Genomic DNA, 18,167 nt, shown 5'->3' on the forward strand with positions numbered 1-18,167 from the left:
ACTGTGGAGTCTAATATCAACGTACGATACTTCCATTCATAAAGACGGAATATGTAACAAGCTGTTGAAACCGATAATTCTTCCAGCTCCCCAACCACTACCTTTTTGCTCTTTCTGGAGACTCTGTGGGCTTCCTGCTCTACCCCATGCCCACTTTCCTCACCATTCAGAGCCCATTCAAAGACCATCTCAATCCTGAATTAGCCCAACCCCATGAGATCAAATATATAACCCCAGCCTATGTGGCCCTTTACACTTCATCCACACCGCAGTCCTAGGGGTGCTTCTGTCTTACCTGCGTTTGTATCCCCAGTGCCTAGAATAACACCTGGTGCGTGACGGACGCTGGTTGTGTCCAGCGTTAATGCTGTAGGAGTGTTAATGAGAATCAAAGACTTGCGACACACGTCATGAACAGGGCCTGACCTTGGGCCAGATTTCACTTGCAGCTCTCGCTTTTCTAGACTTGCTATTTGACTTCGGGCACTTGACCTTTAACCTGCCCTGCTGAACTGTGGCTTTCTCATCTTCAGAATAGCTCCTGACAGCCAAAATAATTGCAGTGTGCTCCTGAGTCCTCATAACTGTATTCGGAGGATATCATTTCCCCCACTTTACAGGTGAAGAAATCCACGTTTAGAGACCGTAAGCACTTGCTTTAGAATCACACAGCTTATATGTGCTACAGCCAGGTGTGTCCACCTAAAGTTCATAGCTTCCATGCTACACAGTGGAGTGGCTCATTAGAACAGATATCTTGGTCCTTTCTGGCTCTGAATTCCAGAACATTATGACCCATTTCCTCTACTTTCCCTTCTGTTCTCTGCTTGTCACAGGAAAGACATTCTAAATCTATCCCATTCCATTATTTAGTGTTGTTCAAGCCTAGAATATTAACTCAGTAGAAGTCAAGGCCATTACTCCAACTCCTAATTTTCTCCCCAAAATGCAGTTGCCAGGGCTAATGGGTGTGCTCAGCGGTGAGTTACTTTAAACAGCTTTCAAGTGGACAGGAGTCTGAGAAGAACCATGCAAAAGCCACAACCCCATGCTTTTGTTTTTGACTTTCTTTTGGACTCTTACCCCGAGGAAATCTATAAGGTATTTAAACCGCTTTATGGTGAACAATTTAAACAAATTCTAGATTCTTGTGTTATGAAATAAACCAGACCACAGTTTCTCAACCTTGGCACTATTGACATTGGGGCTGGGAAACACTTTGTTGTATGGCACCTGTCCTGTATATTGTAGATGTTTGGCACCATCCCTGCAGCACCCGTAGATACCTGCAGCACCACAGCTCACAGTCCAAAATGTTTCCAGACATTGCCAAATTTCCATGGGGGTAAAATCGCTTACCCCACCTCCATTTGAAAAGCGTTGAACTAGAGCCTGGTGTTGGTGGACCACATCTCATTCATTACATTACAGAGCACAGTTCGGAATCAAAGACATTTTTGCCTAATAAAGTCAGAAAGTACGACGTCATTTGGAAAGACCATTCTCCCTGGGCGAGCACTCCTTGGTCCCTCGAGCTCACTCCAAGCCGGTAGCCACCACGAGGGCTTTGTCAGGCCTGTGATCCATGATCATTAACAAGCCGGAGCAGCAAAAGCAATGTTACCGTTTTGTTACCCCAAAGTGTCCCTGAAATTCAAAGCTACATGTTTATTAAGATGTATTCCCCTGTCACTATGACTACCTGTGCTGCCTTGGACTGCAAAGAAAAGACAAAATGATTGAGTGGGGGGTTTTCTGTTCATGTATTGTACCTGAGTTCTGTCTTAGTCGGCTTCCTAAATAGAATAATCAATGCCATTATCTCTCCTCCCTCATCTAAATCACATCAGGACGCTGCAGTAGATCGATAGTTACAACAAAGAAGGCCAAGGCTTTCATTCCAGGGGGACTCATTACTCTGCGCCCAGGATCTGGGTATGGATCCCACGAATGGTTATCTGCCCTCCCGTAGGCGTTAACAGCAGCTGTCAGTTATGAGTCCCGCACCCCCACCCCGCCTGACCCGGCTGTGAGTGCGCAGAGCCGCGCCCAGGACCAGGTCAGCGGGCTTCCTTCTGGCCCCCTTCCTTTGATGTCCTCTCTGCCTTCATGTTCTTTAGAACTGACTCCTCCAGCACCATAAACTCTCGGGGCCTTCATTGAGATTCTCAGCCAGTGCAGGCTGCACATAAGCAAGCTCACATCTGCCGCAGTATCACGAAAACTAATTAAAATAAATTCAGATCTTAAATTAGTCCTTTCTGTCACATTTATTGCCTAAGCCACTGGGTGATAAAATATATAATTTGGTTAAGCTGAAGAGAAGAGTAACTTTTTGATTGTACTTCCTGACCAGCCCCCCAAAGGCAGGTAAAATATGAGAACGATGTTTCACCCACTTACCAATGTTTCCAAAGCGCTGGCTTCCCTGACAGTTCTTCCGAGCCCGGGGCCATCCTGTGTGATCACTGGCCTGTCTGCAGTGGGGGCTAAGACAAGGTCATGGGCAAATCCCTGAGCAAATCTTTCGTAGTGGAAAACTGGTCACTCCCGTCTCCAGGTCCTCTCGCCACCCTAAGGTTCTGCAGTGACCGTTGTTTAGAGCTGAGACCCAGCAGAGGGACTTTTTGTTAGGAAAGGTCTGTAAGTCAGAGAAGACCAACATTTTGTTTACTTGTTCCCAGTTGTTCAAATCCTTTAAATGGATTTTTTCTACTGCCTGCAATGTGATATTTTAGTAATTTAGCTCGACAGCCGGAATTCAATGCAGCTCCACCTTCCACTATGTATCCCTTTGTGTTAAAATCAGTTTCCTATAGACTTCAAACACTTAAACTTTGTTTTTTCAAAAAGAAGATTTAGTTCAGGAAGCCTGTATTGGGAGTCTGCTGTATGCACAGCGCTCGCATTTGGACCCTAGTATATTTATTGTTCTTCTGGGCTTATTTTAAAGAAAAATGTAGCAAAGAGCAGAAGTGCCATGACATTTTTACACCTATATACAGTTCCCCAGATAGCTCCTTTTTCATACTGACCAGCAGCTTTCTTCGTCACGCTCTGAAATACCCCGGTACCTGCCGCCAGGGAGCAGGTTCGCTCAGTCCGTTGGAAGCCGTGTTGTGTTACTGGCCGTCACTGGCTGCTGGGCCTCTAGGGACCTCTGCTCCTCTGGCACCTCGGGAAGACATAGAGCAGGGAGGCGTGAGCTGGGTGCAGCTTCCAAGTCCATGGAGACCAGGCAGTTTGTATGTCCGCCCCCCTGACAGTGCCTTGGGCATGGGACTGGAAAGCTCCCCATCTCCAGAACTTCAGATTGCTTGAGACCCTTGAGTAGTCACCCCTATTTCCAGGAGTCTGGGATGGTGGCAAACTTTGTTAACTGGAATTCTCGCTATTAAGAGAACACTTTAAGTTGTGGGATTTCCTCCTAAAACTTTGCCTCTTACAAATTATATTTAAAAGAAAGTAACATTCCCTCTTACAGTATTGAGCTCATGTGTATTGGACTTCACAGGCGATAATAGTTTTTATTGAAAATCATTAACATTGTATTTATTTATTCTGTTTACCGTTTGACCTTAATTATTCAACAACTTTTGTTATATGTTTTCTCTTTTTTTTTCATACTATATATTTACAACCCAGAGAAGGATGAAGACACAACTTTGTGCTACAATGTTTTTGTTTGTGATTCAACCCATCCCCTTAGCTATATAAACAGTAATAATAATAAACCTCCCATGTGCCTTCCTAGCTGTTCCCTGGGATGCCCGACTCCCAGGACCATCTGCGGCTTCTCTCCACCAGCTGCCCACCTCTGGTGTTCACGGCATTAGGCACCCTCACCTTTATTTTATTTTTCTCAGACATTATTCTACAAATTCCTCCAAGGTCTTTTCTAATTAGTCACCTGACACCTGTCCTAGTAATAAAAGATGCTACCTGCCTTCCTATGGCGAGCAAGTAAATCGGTGGGGAAAGGCTTGCTTTCTAGGTACTCATTTGATTCCCGTCTTAGCATTTTACTTCAAGAGTGATGTACTGTATATCCATTTTCATTTCTCCTGTTGTTTTCTACTTGGGACTTCTTCTTAAGTCACAGAGGAAATAATGTGTGTAGTGTGCATGTGTGTTTATATAAATACATGCTACATAAATACATCCATATTAAATAGTACGTTTGGAAGCATTTTGGAATGAGATGCTAGGTTCCCTGTTCTTCTGTTTTCTTTGCTTTAACGTAACAACCTGAGGGGAGCTGTTGGGGGCCCCATCGTGGCCTTTTGTAGAACTTCTTAATTAGAGTTAATTTTTAAAAAGTAAAAGCTGTCAACATTATTTTCCATAGAAAATGTCCAAGAAGCTGGAAGACTGGGAGAAAGAAGTTGTGATTTCATAAAAACAACTGGATTGAACTGGCCAGAAAGGACGCCCCCACCCCCCATTCCCCATCCCCACCCTGAGTTTGAAGAGCTCTGGGGTGGAGCCGTTTCTTTTCCGTTTTTCCCTTTTTGTTACAGAATTCAGGTGTGAACTCCCTGCTGGCTCCGCCTGTGGACGCTCCCACAGCCCGGTCCTAATAAGAGCCTGTTTCATAAATTGGGACTGTGCCCCTTGCAGCTTGTTGACCTTTGTTCCCTGATTGTCTCCCATTAATCCCCTTGCCCTCTGGTGCTGGAAACTTCAACTTTAGGAATTCACTGATTCTGGTTCAATGTGTGGACCTGCTGAGCTTGCTGGAGCCCTTTAGGAGGTTTCCTTGAACTAATAACCATCTGTCACTGCCCGTTTTTTACTGCTGCAGCTTGTACTGCTGGAGACCAAAGCAGGGCCCTAAGCAAACTGCTGGTGTCTTGAAATCAAAGAGTGATCGTTAAGTTACATACCCTCAACATTTTCGCCGTATAAAACTTTGAAGTTACATTAGGTGTAGCACTTTAACCTTTGCCACGTTGAAGAGGTAATGATATCAGAATTTGGCTTCCATCCCTCAAGGACCCATAAAACACCGTGCGGGTGCCAGCTTATAGATCACAGCCTTACAACGTGTACTCCTGGTTTCCTCCCTCTATTACATTAAAAACAAGGCAGCTGGTAAATTATACCACATCCTGGTTGATCTGCTTCTATACCTCACCTCTGCATGCTCCTCCAGCAGCGTTTGGCCCTACCCAGAACAGCCCAGGATATTGAACTTGCTGTCTGAGGTGCCCTGTGGGCTGGCGACCTTTATCCTAAGTTCTGGGGAAGTAGGGATGCCCAAGGTGGAAAGAGGAAGCAAGTTGTGTTACAGACCAAAGAGGAGTGGTCAAGCATCATGAGGCTGGAGTGTTTGACTACCCCAACGTTTATAAAAAGGGAATTTTATTTATAGATCAGACAATAATGTAAAATTGTAAAGAACAAAAGATAAAGGAACTAAGACAATGGGCAGACGGTGGAACAGGTGTATGAATCCCTCGTGTAGTCATACATTCTAAAAAGAGCTGCTAAAAAATCAGACATCTTGATAAAGCAAGATTGAGTGGAAATTTAAGAATTTTCTAATCCTGGATTGACAGGTGATGGGCGGAATCATCAGCCAGACCCTCACCTGCTCAGTCCCTGGGATGCAAAGATGCTGAGTGGGAACACTTTGCAACAGAGCAAGGTGATAGTTTGGAGGCACTTGGTTTTCAAAAAAAATCTCTCTCCATAATAAGTTTCTTCCACTGCAGAGTTTACATTGGAAATCTTAATGGTCTCGTCATCTCTGAATGCATACTCCTTCCGTTAGCCCCTTCTGACCTAGCCCCAGGTGCTTCACTATTTCTTATGTTTTCTCCATGCCTTCCTCAACATTTATAAATGCTGCCTGTATTGAACTGAACTCCTCACATTACCCAGTTTGAGTGTGTTTTGTTTCCTGATGGACCCCTGGCTGATCAGACCTGACCCAGAGGGACTGGGTACCAGGCAGGAACCAATGCCTGGATTTAGGCACATGAGCAGGACAGGGACCTTGCTGTGGAACTGAGATTAGAATGAGGACCTAGAACCAGGAAGATGGAGTCTAAATGCTCTGCAGGACAGGCTCTCTGGTCTTGCAGAAAGTCTTCACAGATGCTGTGGGTTGGAGGTGCAGGGAAGGTGTTGGCAGAGCCTGTGGAGAGCCATAGCCATGGACCAAGCAGACGGAGTGGCTGATGTTGGGGGCCTTACTTCTAGCAGAGACTGACTGGCTGCTCGCAGAACCCTGGGCACATGGATTCTGATCCCATGTGCCTGAGTTCTGGCCAATGGAATGTGAGCAGAGGAATGTACTAGTTGCCAAAAGCTCCCTCAGATCCACCCTTGCTGGCTGTATTTAAGAGCGAGGTAAGCCACAGTGATATCCATCATTCACTCATTCATGTCTTCATTCACTTCTTTCTTTCATTCGCTCTCTGAGACCAGAACTGGGGGTACAGCCTTTTTAAGGAACCTGTTCACACGGGCTTTTATAAAGCTAGGTTATGACTAAGGATGTGGAGAGCCATTGTGACACCCCATTAAGACTCTGCAGAATTAGAAGACATTCTTCTGGCACTTCAGCTGTGCCTCCTGCAACGGCCCCACTGTGAAGCACGGTGCATTAGGACCCATTTTTATCCATTTTCCCCCAGAAATTATGGTCATTTTCATTGAGTTCCCCCTCTGCAGTGGGTGCTTATGCAACATTATGCTGTGATAAGTACAGAAATGTAAGCCTATAACTAAGTTAAGGCTGTCAGTAAGCTAAGCCTCCTGCGGCAGTGGGGCGGCCGGCATCTTCTTGTTAATAGACAGGGAGTGGTTGCTGATAATAGACACAGGATCATAATCCCGAAGGCGTCTTGGCAGTGCTTGCTGAGGAAAGGGGAAAATGCGAGAAACTTCCAAGGAATTCTCCTGATACTTTTGCATCCAGATGCATTTCTTTTTTCAGTATTTTTTATCCTGAGAAGATCCCTAAAACAGACCCAGGCGTGCTCGGCGTATGTACATCTAGGAGACAGTTCCCAGAATCTCTTCCTCTGCCATCCTTTCATCCACACCTTACCTCTCAGCACTCGTCCGTTGCCCAACAACTCCTGTGATTACCTTCAAATCTCTTAACATACAATTTTTGTTGCCCCAAGATAATTTATAAAGAAGGGGGAGAAATGACTATACCTCATGAGTATCAAAATTCATAGATACTAATTACAAAATATTTTTTTTAATTAAGTTCCTTTGGAATTAGGGTTGTACAGAGAAGAATATTTTGTCAGTAGCCTTCTTGAGGACATAAGAGGGATTAAATACTTCTGCTCCTGTGTGAGAAAACCACCCCTGGTGCTGGAATCCTGATCTGGGTGAGCACCGGAGAAGGCTGCTTTCCAGGGGATCTGATCCCTGCCACCCCCTTTTCTGGGGCAGTGGAGCAGAGGTGAGGTGGTGCGGGGATGCACAGGCAGAGCCATTCCCTTGTACAGGAAATTTTATTACAGATACTTCTGCCATTCAAATGCATTGTTGGATGGAAGGGTCACATGTTCCTTCACAGATGTTATTTCCGATTAAGCCACAGGCAGCAGGGAGTAGATGTGGCGAGCATTTTCCTCTCCACTTGGTAGCATCCCGTCTCCCAGCAGTCATTTGCAAAGCAACATTACTTGCATAACAATTGAGCCCATCTGATATTTTAGGTTATGATGTCAAGATATATTATACTGCAGCCTACTGACTTAAGAAACAACGAAAAAAAGAAAATTATTAGAGCCGAGTTGGGATTGAAAAGAACCTAAGGGAATGTCATCTGTTATGAGAATCTTAAAAGCTTCTAATGACCTGTTATTCCCAAGAGGCTCTTGCTACTGTGACTATTGAATTTGTTTTTTTACTAAACAAGCTTTGCATTTAGTGATATCTTTCTCTATGGCCTGAGACCCACATGAATGTATTTCACTTCTTTTTGAATGAAATACTCGGTCAACAATGCATCATGCAGACATCATCTGTGCTCCTGTCGCTATATTTAGTATTATATATTAAATGTATTTATGAATTCTTCTGCTAAAATCCTTATCTGTTTAAGAATATTTGACAGGCTATATCTTAGAGGCCAAGTGTCATCTTTGCTTTTCTAAATATATTTTATATCCTTAAATCAAAGATGTCCCTGAACATTTTCATGGTACAGAATGCATTGAGCAAAGCATAGAATTAAGGTAAACCTTATGAAAATAACAGCAGTGATTGTCATCAAATCACAGTGTTTTTAGGGTAACACATCCTATGAACAGTCTCAACCCCCTCCTTTATCTGTGACAGCAGAGGGATTGTCTGTTTATCCACGGCTGTATCTCCCTGTCCATAACAGTTATTCAATAAATATCTATTGGATGGATGGATGGATGGATGGATGGATGGATGGATGGATGGATGGATGGATGGATATAAGTGTGTGATGTGGGGCTAGAGATTGTGCTTTCTGTTTCAGCATAGGCTTAAATCGGGCTGTTTTGAATTACTGAGCTTCCCAAACATTTGCTGGAAGTCAATGACCCATTTATGTGAAAAAGTGGAAGCGCCAAGGGCCAGTGAACTCTTAGAAGAACTACACTGCTTCCCACTTAAAGCCACTTTATTTGGGGCCTAGAAAATGAGTTAGATTTGAAATTGCTTTCCCCAAAACGGCTGTGGTCTTTCCAATTAAAGGGTCATCCTGGAAACCGAAGAATAAATAAAAATGTAGAAAAGCTCCTGAATCTGAGTCACCGATGGAAGAGTCCTGTTTCGGTGGGTGTGTCCACGGGGATAGAAATGGACACAAAGGCAAAAGTGGCGGCCACTCTGAAATGCCTGCGGGTGCGTTTCTGAGAGGACAGAGCACTTCCCCACAGGCTTCACTATAAATTGGTCGGCTCAACCCCGAGGAAGGCAAAAATGGGGCTGGGAAGCGGCAATAATGAATTATTCGGCTGAGTTTATTAATATTTGGTCAGGAAAGGATGAATTTGTTTTCGAGTTAGGCATCATTTTAACATGCACATTATAGGTGGTGGCTTTTTTTTTTTTTTAGCAGAAATAAATGTAGCTGTCCCCTAATGGGAGCAATTTCCCTTCATATTTCTTGCAGCTCTTGTCCCATGAGGCGACAGATGAGTATGTGATAGCAATACTGATTCCAGAGCTGAGACGCCAGCTGATCCACCGGGAGAGCCGGTGGATTCAAATCGATGTCAGTTCCTGCCTTCTGGGCAGCAGTCTTTCAGCGCAGGATTTGCTCTGTGGATCAGGAAAACAGCTGGCGACTCGCAATACGTTATACAAAAGACCTCTTAAGTGTTTTGTTGTTTCCAGCTATGATGTAGTGTGAGTCACTTCCAATATTTATCTTATTTGTGCGACTGTTGGGTGGAGCAAAGTCGTGTTAAGCAACTGGTAAAAATGCAACACCAATTTGAACTGGTATCTGCAGAATTCAGAGGCTTATAAGTGCCTGGAAAAGCCACTGCCTGCATGTATATCATTTTAAATGTAAAAGTTTTATCCAAGGAAAGCATTTCTTGGAAATCCAGTCCCGAAATTGCCTGTAAAACACAAGCATGTGCCAAAGCAAATAATCCTTGTGGCTTATTCAAACGTTCTAAGAAAGGAGAACTTCCACACAGGTAAGTTGTCAAGTTTCAGGAAGGGCTTGTGGATTTCCAGGGTATGTTGTTGCAAATGGCAGAACTGGGGGACTGTGTCTCTGTTTTGGGTCAATTCCCCCCCTCCCCTCATAAAAGGTGTATAATAATTCCCATGAATGCAAAAATCATATTTCTGTTTTGGGGGAAATACTCAATGCCTTAACCCCAGAAACTAAACTTCTTTCACTTGGTTGTTTTTGTTTTTTATCCATCTTATGGGGGTTTTTGTTGTTGTTTTGTTTTTGTTTTTGCATGAGGTTTCTCACTTTTAAAAAATATTTTATTTCCTACTTCTGTAATCCAGATTTATAATGACAATTAGGGTCACTACTACAGACATACTAAGTATGTCTTGATAAAGAGGCAAGGAAGAAGCTAGCAAAACTTTTAGAAGATCCAGACTGACTAAAAGAGAAGGGATTTGAAATTTTCTGAGTGTTTCATAGATTTTATACTCTGTGAATGGATATTTAGTATTAAGTTGGTATCCCAAATCTGATGTGATTACCCATATTTCCACACTAAACGTTCAGAGCCGCTATGCCAGAATGATGGTCTCAGTGCATCGACTTGGTGCCTATTTACAGCCTCCAACGTGTTTCCCATAGCTCTCCACTGAATACTTGGATAAAACATCTAGATGGATGTCAGCCATCCCATGTGTGTCTGTGGATGAAGAACCGTGTGAAGTGCTATCATATTATTTCTAGGGTGTGTGTTCAGACTGTGGTCTCATCAAGGAGGGCTCTCCCTATTTGACTGCAAGCCTAATTAGCACTTGCTGTTCAGTGTGTGAAGAGTTTTGATTGATTGATTGGTTGGTTGATTTAGCTGTTTCAGGCCTTGGCAACATGGACAAAATATATCGCTGAGTTCATTCATCTTGTATAGCTATTTTTATATGGACTTAATATTTTATCAATACTAATATCCACCACACACAATGGCCTCTGAATGAGTAGCAAAGCAGTTTTTTGAGGAAGATAAGATTTAAAGGAAAATAAAGAGTACTGGGCCAAACGAGGGTTTCCTGACGTGTGTCCAGGAACGCTAATTCTTGGAGAAATGAACAGGAATGGGCATGTAAAATGAGTAATCTAGTGAAATAAGCCATTAGTGTATTTTCCTTATTTCAGGACCCACCAGAACTTTTAATATGCTGTGAACATTGTAAATCTCAAAAAATGAGATCTCAGATGCAGTTCTCCACCAGCCTGTTTAATGAAATGCCTCCCTTGCATCTGATCTCCTAATTTTCTTTCAAAGAATATTTTGAAAAACAATCTTCTGTGATGTTTGCTTGGTAACTGCAGATTTAACTACTATGCTGTAGTAATAAATAAATATAATTTGTAAATGAAAAACTAACTGGAACAATTGGACATTCACATGCAAAATAATGAACCTAGACACAGATCTTATACGCTTTACAAAAATGAACTCAAAATGGATGACAAATGTAAATGTAAAATCCAAAAATATGAAACTCGTAGGAGATTACATAGGAGAAAATCTAGATGACCTTGGGTTTGGCGATGACTTTTTAGATAGAACATCAAAGGCACGATTCATGAAAGAAATAATTGATAAGCTGAGCTTCATTAAACTTAAAAGTTTCTGTTCTGCAAAAAATGCTGTCAAGTAAATGAAAAGATAAGCCGCCGATTGGGAGAAAATATTTGCAAAAGATATACCTGATAGAGACGGCTATCCAAATATAAAAAGAACCCTTAAACTTCAACAATAAGTAAACAAAGAACTCAATTTAAAAATAGGCCAAAGAGTTTATCTGTTAATCTTCTCACCAAAGAAGACATACAGATGGCAAATAAGCATATGAAATGATTCTCCACGTCATATGTCATCAGGGAAATGGAAATTAAAACAGTGAAATACCAATTCACACCTATTAGAATGGCCGAGTCCAGAGCATGCGCAACGCCAAATGCTGGAGAGGAGGGGGGCAACAGGAACTCTCGTTCATTGCTGGCAGGAAGGCACAATGGGCAGCCACCTTGGAAGACAGTTTGGTGGTTCTTACAAAACTGAACATACTCATGTGACCCAGGAGTTGGGCACCGTACTTACTCAAAGGAGTTGAAAACGTATAGCCACACAAAAACCTGCACGTGGATATTTATAGCAGTTCTGTTCGTGATTGTCAAAACTCGGAAGCAGCCAAGATGTAGTCCAGTGGGTGAATAGATAAATAAGCTGTAGTGCATGCAGAGAATAAAATATTATTCATCTCTAGAAGGAAATGAGCTATCAAGCCATGAAAAGACATGGAGGAACGTTAAGTGGACGTATATTACTAAGTGAAAGAACCAGTGTGCAAAGGCTACTTACTGTGTGACTCTAACTATGTGATATAATAGGAAAGGCAAAACTATAGAGACGTAAAAAGGTCAGTGGTTGTCAGGGGTTGGGGGAAAGAAGGAAGGGATAAATAGGCAGAGCACAGAGGATTTTTCATGAAACTTCTCTGTACGATACTATAATTTTGAATGTCATTATGTATTTGTCCAAACCTGTAGAATATACAACACCAAGAGGGAACCCTAATGTAATCTGTGGACTTTGGGTGACTATGGTGTGACAATGTATGTTCATCAGTTGTAGCAAATGCACCACTCTGGTGGGGGATGTTGATAAAGGGGAGGCTGTGCATGCGTGAGAGGGCAGGGGATATATGGAATATCTTTGCACCTTCCTCAATTTTGCTTAGAACCTAAACAGCTCTAAAAAATAAAATTATTAAAAACAAAAATAGAGTAAAATTTTAAAATTAAGTGCTATTAGAGATCATTTAATCCAGAGGTTTTTTTGCCTTCGTGATTTTTTTTTTTTTTTACCTGTCATTGATTTAGGGCCTGCTATGTGCCAGACACTGATCTAAGTACTTCTGCATGTATTAAAACCAACAATAGTCCTCTGAAGTAGCTGTTATTTTTCTCACTTAATGGATAAGGAGCTGAAGAGGCTTAGTAACTTCCCCAAGGGTGCAGAAGAAGCGGTGAAGGTGGAATTCAAACTTGGGTCAGAACTGGCTCTGTTAACAATAATATTACAACAAATAGACTAAATGACATAGGCAAAGAAAAATATGTGTGTGTGTGTGTGTAATAGAGAGATGGATTCGTTTTCATCTGATTCTCACAAGGATCTGAGACCTAAAAAATTGCAAGAATCACTGGATTCAGCTCTCAACCTTAAGAGATCCAGAGCAGTGATGTCATTTTCTCAGCAACACACTGCTAATTGGCAAAAGAATAGAAACTAGAATCATGCTCTCCTGACTTCCCTATGCCAATTAGATGCTATATCATCATTGATGGCTTTTAAATTAGCTAATTTCAGAAAATGAAGGACAAGCTGCTGCTGAAAGCTTAGAGCCATTTTGCTTGTAGATTATAGGAATTTTCCAGTAAACCCATTGTTTCATGATGAAACACCAAGAATGCTTCATATCTAAAGCCAGACTATAAACACAAAGGACATTTAAAATATTTAAAATTATCTAAGTATGAAGGTGAGAGACAAAATGCAGTGTCCAGGAAAAGTGGTTCAAACTAAGGCATTTGAAAGGTAAGTGACTCAACAAAAGTAAAAGTTAGATTTTTATTTTTGAAAATCAAAGCATAAGCCAGCCTTATATACAGGAATAATAGTCACCTCTGGAGTGATTTGAGCTGAGACAGTACCACTCGCCTCACTAAGTTTCTACTATTCCACATACATTAGATTAGATTAAAGCAGTGTGTTTCAGTACCATTTATTTAAGTGAAAATAACTGGAGTCCAAGTACATAGAGCAGATTCTCAAATATTGAGCCCAGTGTGAGCTTGGACTTGGCGTACCTCTTTTTATTAGTGTCAGGAAATAGAAAGATAAATTTTTATGGGAGGAGGCTCATGGAAATGGTCAGAAAATGAAAGAATTCTTGAGGCAGATAGGCTGCAATCATGAACAATAAGTAGCGTGCAGGGGATGTGGGAGATAGAGGAGGTGAGAGCACCCAGAAGAAAATGACCCTAAAGGGAGATGTTGGACAATGCTAATGACAGTAGTCAGTATTTTACTTTTCGATGATATAGTACAGTTTTAGGAATTACCTCTTTACCATAGAGCGACATATATCTACAATCTTTTCAGCTTTTATAACTTGTTACACTTTTTTTTTTAAAAGGTTGGGAAGAGGGAAATATAGAGGCTTATAACTCTAACACTGTCCTTGACCAGCTCTCATCAGGTGTAGCAGCTGCTGTGTATGAGTAAGAGAAGTGGTGGATGACCAGGAAATAAAATGAGTTGTTCCAGTGTGATCTCCTGAAATAGATAGAAGACTCAATTTCACACCAAGATCCACAGCCTGGCCTTGTTTTCTGGTTGCAAATCTAAAATGGCAGTAATCCATCTGTCAGCCTGACATCTTTTTATGCTCCCTTTCAATCACTCGCAGAAAAAATTTCTTTTAGATTGATTCTGATTTGGCAGCTTTCTCATTGCCTATCACATTAAAGACATTAAAGGATAGCAACAAATTTCATTTTCTCTGATCCTGCAGGGTTTTAAAGTTGGGATTTTACTCACTTTATTTGGGTCCCCAAAACAGTAATATAACTTACAGATATCTGACTAGTAAATTAATTGTGGAACAACTATTCTGAATGCCTTTACATAAATTCTAAAAGATGATAGGGTAAGTGTGTTTATTCATTAAACAAACATAAACTCAGCACATAATAGAAAAGTTAAAAAAGAGATATTCCTAAAAAGGAGATGTTATTCTGAGTTGAACAAGGCTATGCAGGAAACAGCAAGACCAAGAGTCTGACTGAGGACAAAGACGATGATGGTGCCCTGTGTGGATGCAATGACCGACAGAACAGGCCAGTGGTGCCACATAGATTCAACTGGAAACAAGTGCTGGGTGACAGGAAAATCAGCTTCATATGAAGGGCCAGGAGATTAACTGACATCAAGGCAAAGAGACGCTAAAGTCTGGGACATGTATCATCAGCAGCCATAGAAGGAAGCAGGGTTCACGGCCTGAGACCCTGCGGAAGCTCTTTGCTTTCCATCTCATTGTATCTTGCCTTTTGGGTTGAGATGACCCTGGGTGGTGCTTTATACATCAGAAAGCTCAATAATTGATTCAAGATTCTGTGTTTTGGGAGAAATCTGTTCATATAATGTCAAAGTACATATCTCAATGTGCAACAGAATGTAGGCAGTGACATCACAGACTGATAAACTAGTCAAAGTTCCTGTGTGCATGTTGACATAGATCCAAGTTTGCTTCTTGGTTGTAAGTGTAGCTTAGAAGGTAGCTTCGCCAGAGTGAACGTGAATGGTACAGGGGTCCGTAAGACCAAATCTTAAGAGGTGCCATATTTATTTCCTCTCTTGGAAGTCAGGAGTGTTGTTTTGTTTTGGTTTTGTTTGGTTTGGGTTTGTTTTGTTTCTGTAAAAGAATAGTCGCTCAGAAATAATCACTCTTTAAAACTGTAATTTCATTTTGAGTGTCTTCACATTCTTTTGATTCCTTTTATTAGAATTTTAGTTACACTCTAATTCTGTTAACATCTATGAATTCCACATGAATATAAAATTAGCTAGTAAACTTCCTTATGGAAAGGGATCAACTCTAAAGTCCCATACTTTGCCCTTGAACTTTGGAACCTGGTTCATGATACTTTGGTTAACTTTGAAGTCCACTGACAATTTGGAAGTTTATAAAAACTTGTTTAGATTTGGAGACCGCCCCATTTCTTCTGATTCAGATTAATCATATCCCCAGTCTGCACCTGTTGTACTGTTGTATGTTGTCATATTGCTAGCTGCATCATGTGCACATATCTATCACTTCACTTAGACAGCTCTTCAAGACAGAAATTAGGTTGTTCATTTTTGGATCCTCAGTAGTAATCACAGAGCCCAGTAACAATAAATGTTCAGTGTCTTTAATGAATCAATGAGTTAATATGACATCGTCATACTAACAAGCAAGAGTAACTTTTATACAGAAAAAATTTTAAAACTTGGGAAATGGATGTTCTCTTGCACAGAAATGGAGAAGGAGAGGGAGAGGAGGAAGGAAATTGAGATCATTTATATAGCTGTCATCTAAGATGAAGGTAACTAAAGAAAAACAGAGCTGTGATTGGAAGAGAATAATTTAGTAGAGTTTTGCTTTTGTGAGATAAATTGTCTTGTAGAAAATTTAAAGTACATATTTTTGTAGCACTCAGGATGTCCAAATCCTGGTGCTTGTTCTTCATACAGTGGAGTACTCTTCCAAAGAGCACCCACAAAAGATCAATAAACAAATAAGAAATTGAATATTAGTTTTATTAATAGCTTGGCAATAGCCTGAAAATCCAAGTGAAAGATGGATGGGGAAAGGTGATTGGGGGCAAAGACTGAATGGAGTCTCATGTCCCATCCAGAATCTAGACCTTGGGACCACATATTCATGTGTGGGAGCAGGTGAATGTGAGAATACACTCTCGTATTCAGTGTGTTGGTGGGTGGGGGAGAGGGGAGTGTAGTGGAGGGACAGACAGAGCTTGGGCCTGCTCACCTGTCCTGTACCAGGCTGAACTGAGCCCAAAGATGCACTATATTTCTGTGCACTAATATTGATCATAGTGTCACATGGCATCATGAATAAGAAAATCAGTCAGATAAGAAACTTTATCTTTTTTTCAAAACCAACTCTTAGTTTTGTTTATTTTTTCTATCTTTTCCTATTCTCTATTTTACTTATTTCTCCTCTAATCTTATTATTTCCTTCTTTCTGCTAACCTTGATATTAGTTTGTTTTTCTTTTCCAAGTTCCTGGAGGTATGAAATTAGGTTAACTTGAGATCTTTTCTTCTTTTTTAATGTAGGCACTTATTGCTATAACCTTGTCTCTTAAAGACATAGCCTAACACGTGCTTTTACTCTCCACAAACATACGCCACTAGACTTTCCTTATTTTCTTGTGAAAACTGGAAGTCTACTTTAAAAAGACACTTGAAAATTAAACCAATATGTTCACCTTTTATAAAAGGTAGACCCTTAATTAAAGTTTTAAGCTTTCGTACTTTTACATCCCAAATGGTTATCGCTTCCACAATTAAGTGGGGCATCAATTCAATTCACATAAACATAGTAGGCCCTTAACAACTGTTTGCTGATTTTTTTGCTGTATTAATGTTTGCTAAATTAGTATATCTCGTCCTGCCACTGCTGTTTACAGGAAGATAAGATGATTGCCTGTGTTTTCCAAATCATGTGATTATAGTTAGAAATACTCATGACACATTTAGAAAGAAAAGAAATTTACGGCAGAAGATGAACTCTCAAAAGCTATGTCCCAAAATGATTTATCAACTTTATGAATAAACTTTTATTTGGTACTCTTTTTTTGCAAAGAGCTAGCTAGTGCTAGGATTATAAGGCAATTAAAAAAACAGCTATAGCCTTAAAATGCTTACAGTATAGTCCACAAGGAAGGCATGAATAAAATTAAATTATTTAGCACAGCTTTTAAAGGCTTATTCTCGCCTCGCTCCACCCTTCTTCCGTTCCCAGGCCCTCTTCCAGGCCGTGGGCCATGCCTACTGAGTATACCAGTGCTTTCCTGCCGCCTGTCTTTCCTTGCGCTGTCTTGGCCACTTGTCAGTGTTGGTGCCCTTCAGAGGTTATTCCTGGAGATAGGAAGCTGAGGAGGAGGTGTTGAAAAGAAGCTGATGGGTTTAGCTGTGGACATGTCGAGCTTGAGGTGCTAATGGAAAATGTAAGTAAAGGTATTGAGTGACAGTTGGATAATAATATTTAACAATTTGGTAATCACATGCAGACTAAGGGAAAGGAAAAGTTTTAAGCCTGGGTTGTTGGGGGGGGGAAGATGACAGAAAGTGGGAATTCAATGAGAGAGTTGATTTTGAGAAAAAGATGGTGAGATCGGTTTAGATTTATTGCATTACAGATGATGGTGAGCCATTAAAATGGATGTTGTTTATGTAACCTTCAGAATGAAGGTGAAGGGGAAGTTGAGGAACTGTTCCAGACAGAAGGAGGCTGGAGAGACATGGCAAACAGGTGCAACCCAGGATGCTAAAGTAGTGCTTTTCCTATAAAGGACACAATTGGGACAATTGGAAGAACTTGATTGGGGTCATTGAGCAAAGGGAATACAGAAATGTTTTTATACTATTCTTGTAATGTTTCCTGTGTTTATTCTTGTAAATTTCTTGTGAATCTTTTGGTTCACCCTCTGAAATTATTTTAAGATGAAAAAGCAGAAAATTGGCAAACACAAATCATATCATTTTTGGCAACCAAAAGCTGACATTGTCAATATATTTTAAGATATATGTAAAATACGCTTATCTTAAGATACCTGTAAGCATTCACAAGCCCAGTTATTCCACTCAGAGTTTCTCCCCTGAAGGAAGAATACTATGCATTATTAAAGGCAGCATTATTCATAATTGT

Source organism: Miniopterus schreibersii (assembly GCF_964146895.1).
Source record: "Miniopterus schreibersii genome assembly, chromosome: 6".
Lineage (NCBI taxonomy): Eukaryota > Metazoa > Chordata > Mammalia > Chiroptera > Miniopteridae > Miniopterus > Miniopterus schreibersii.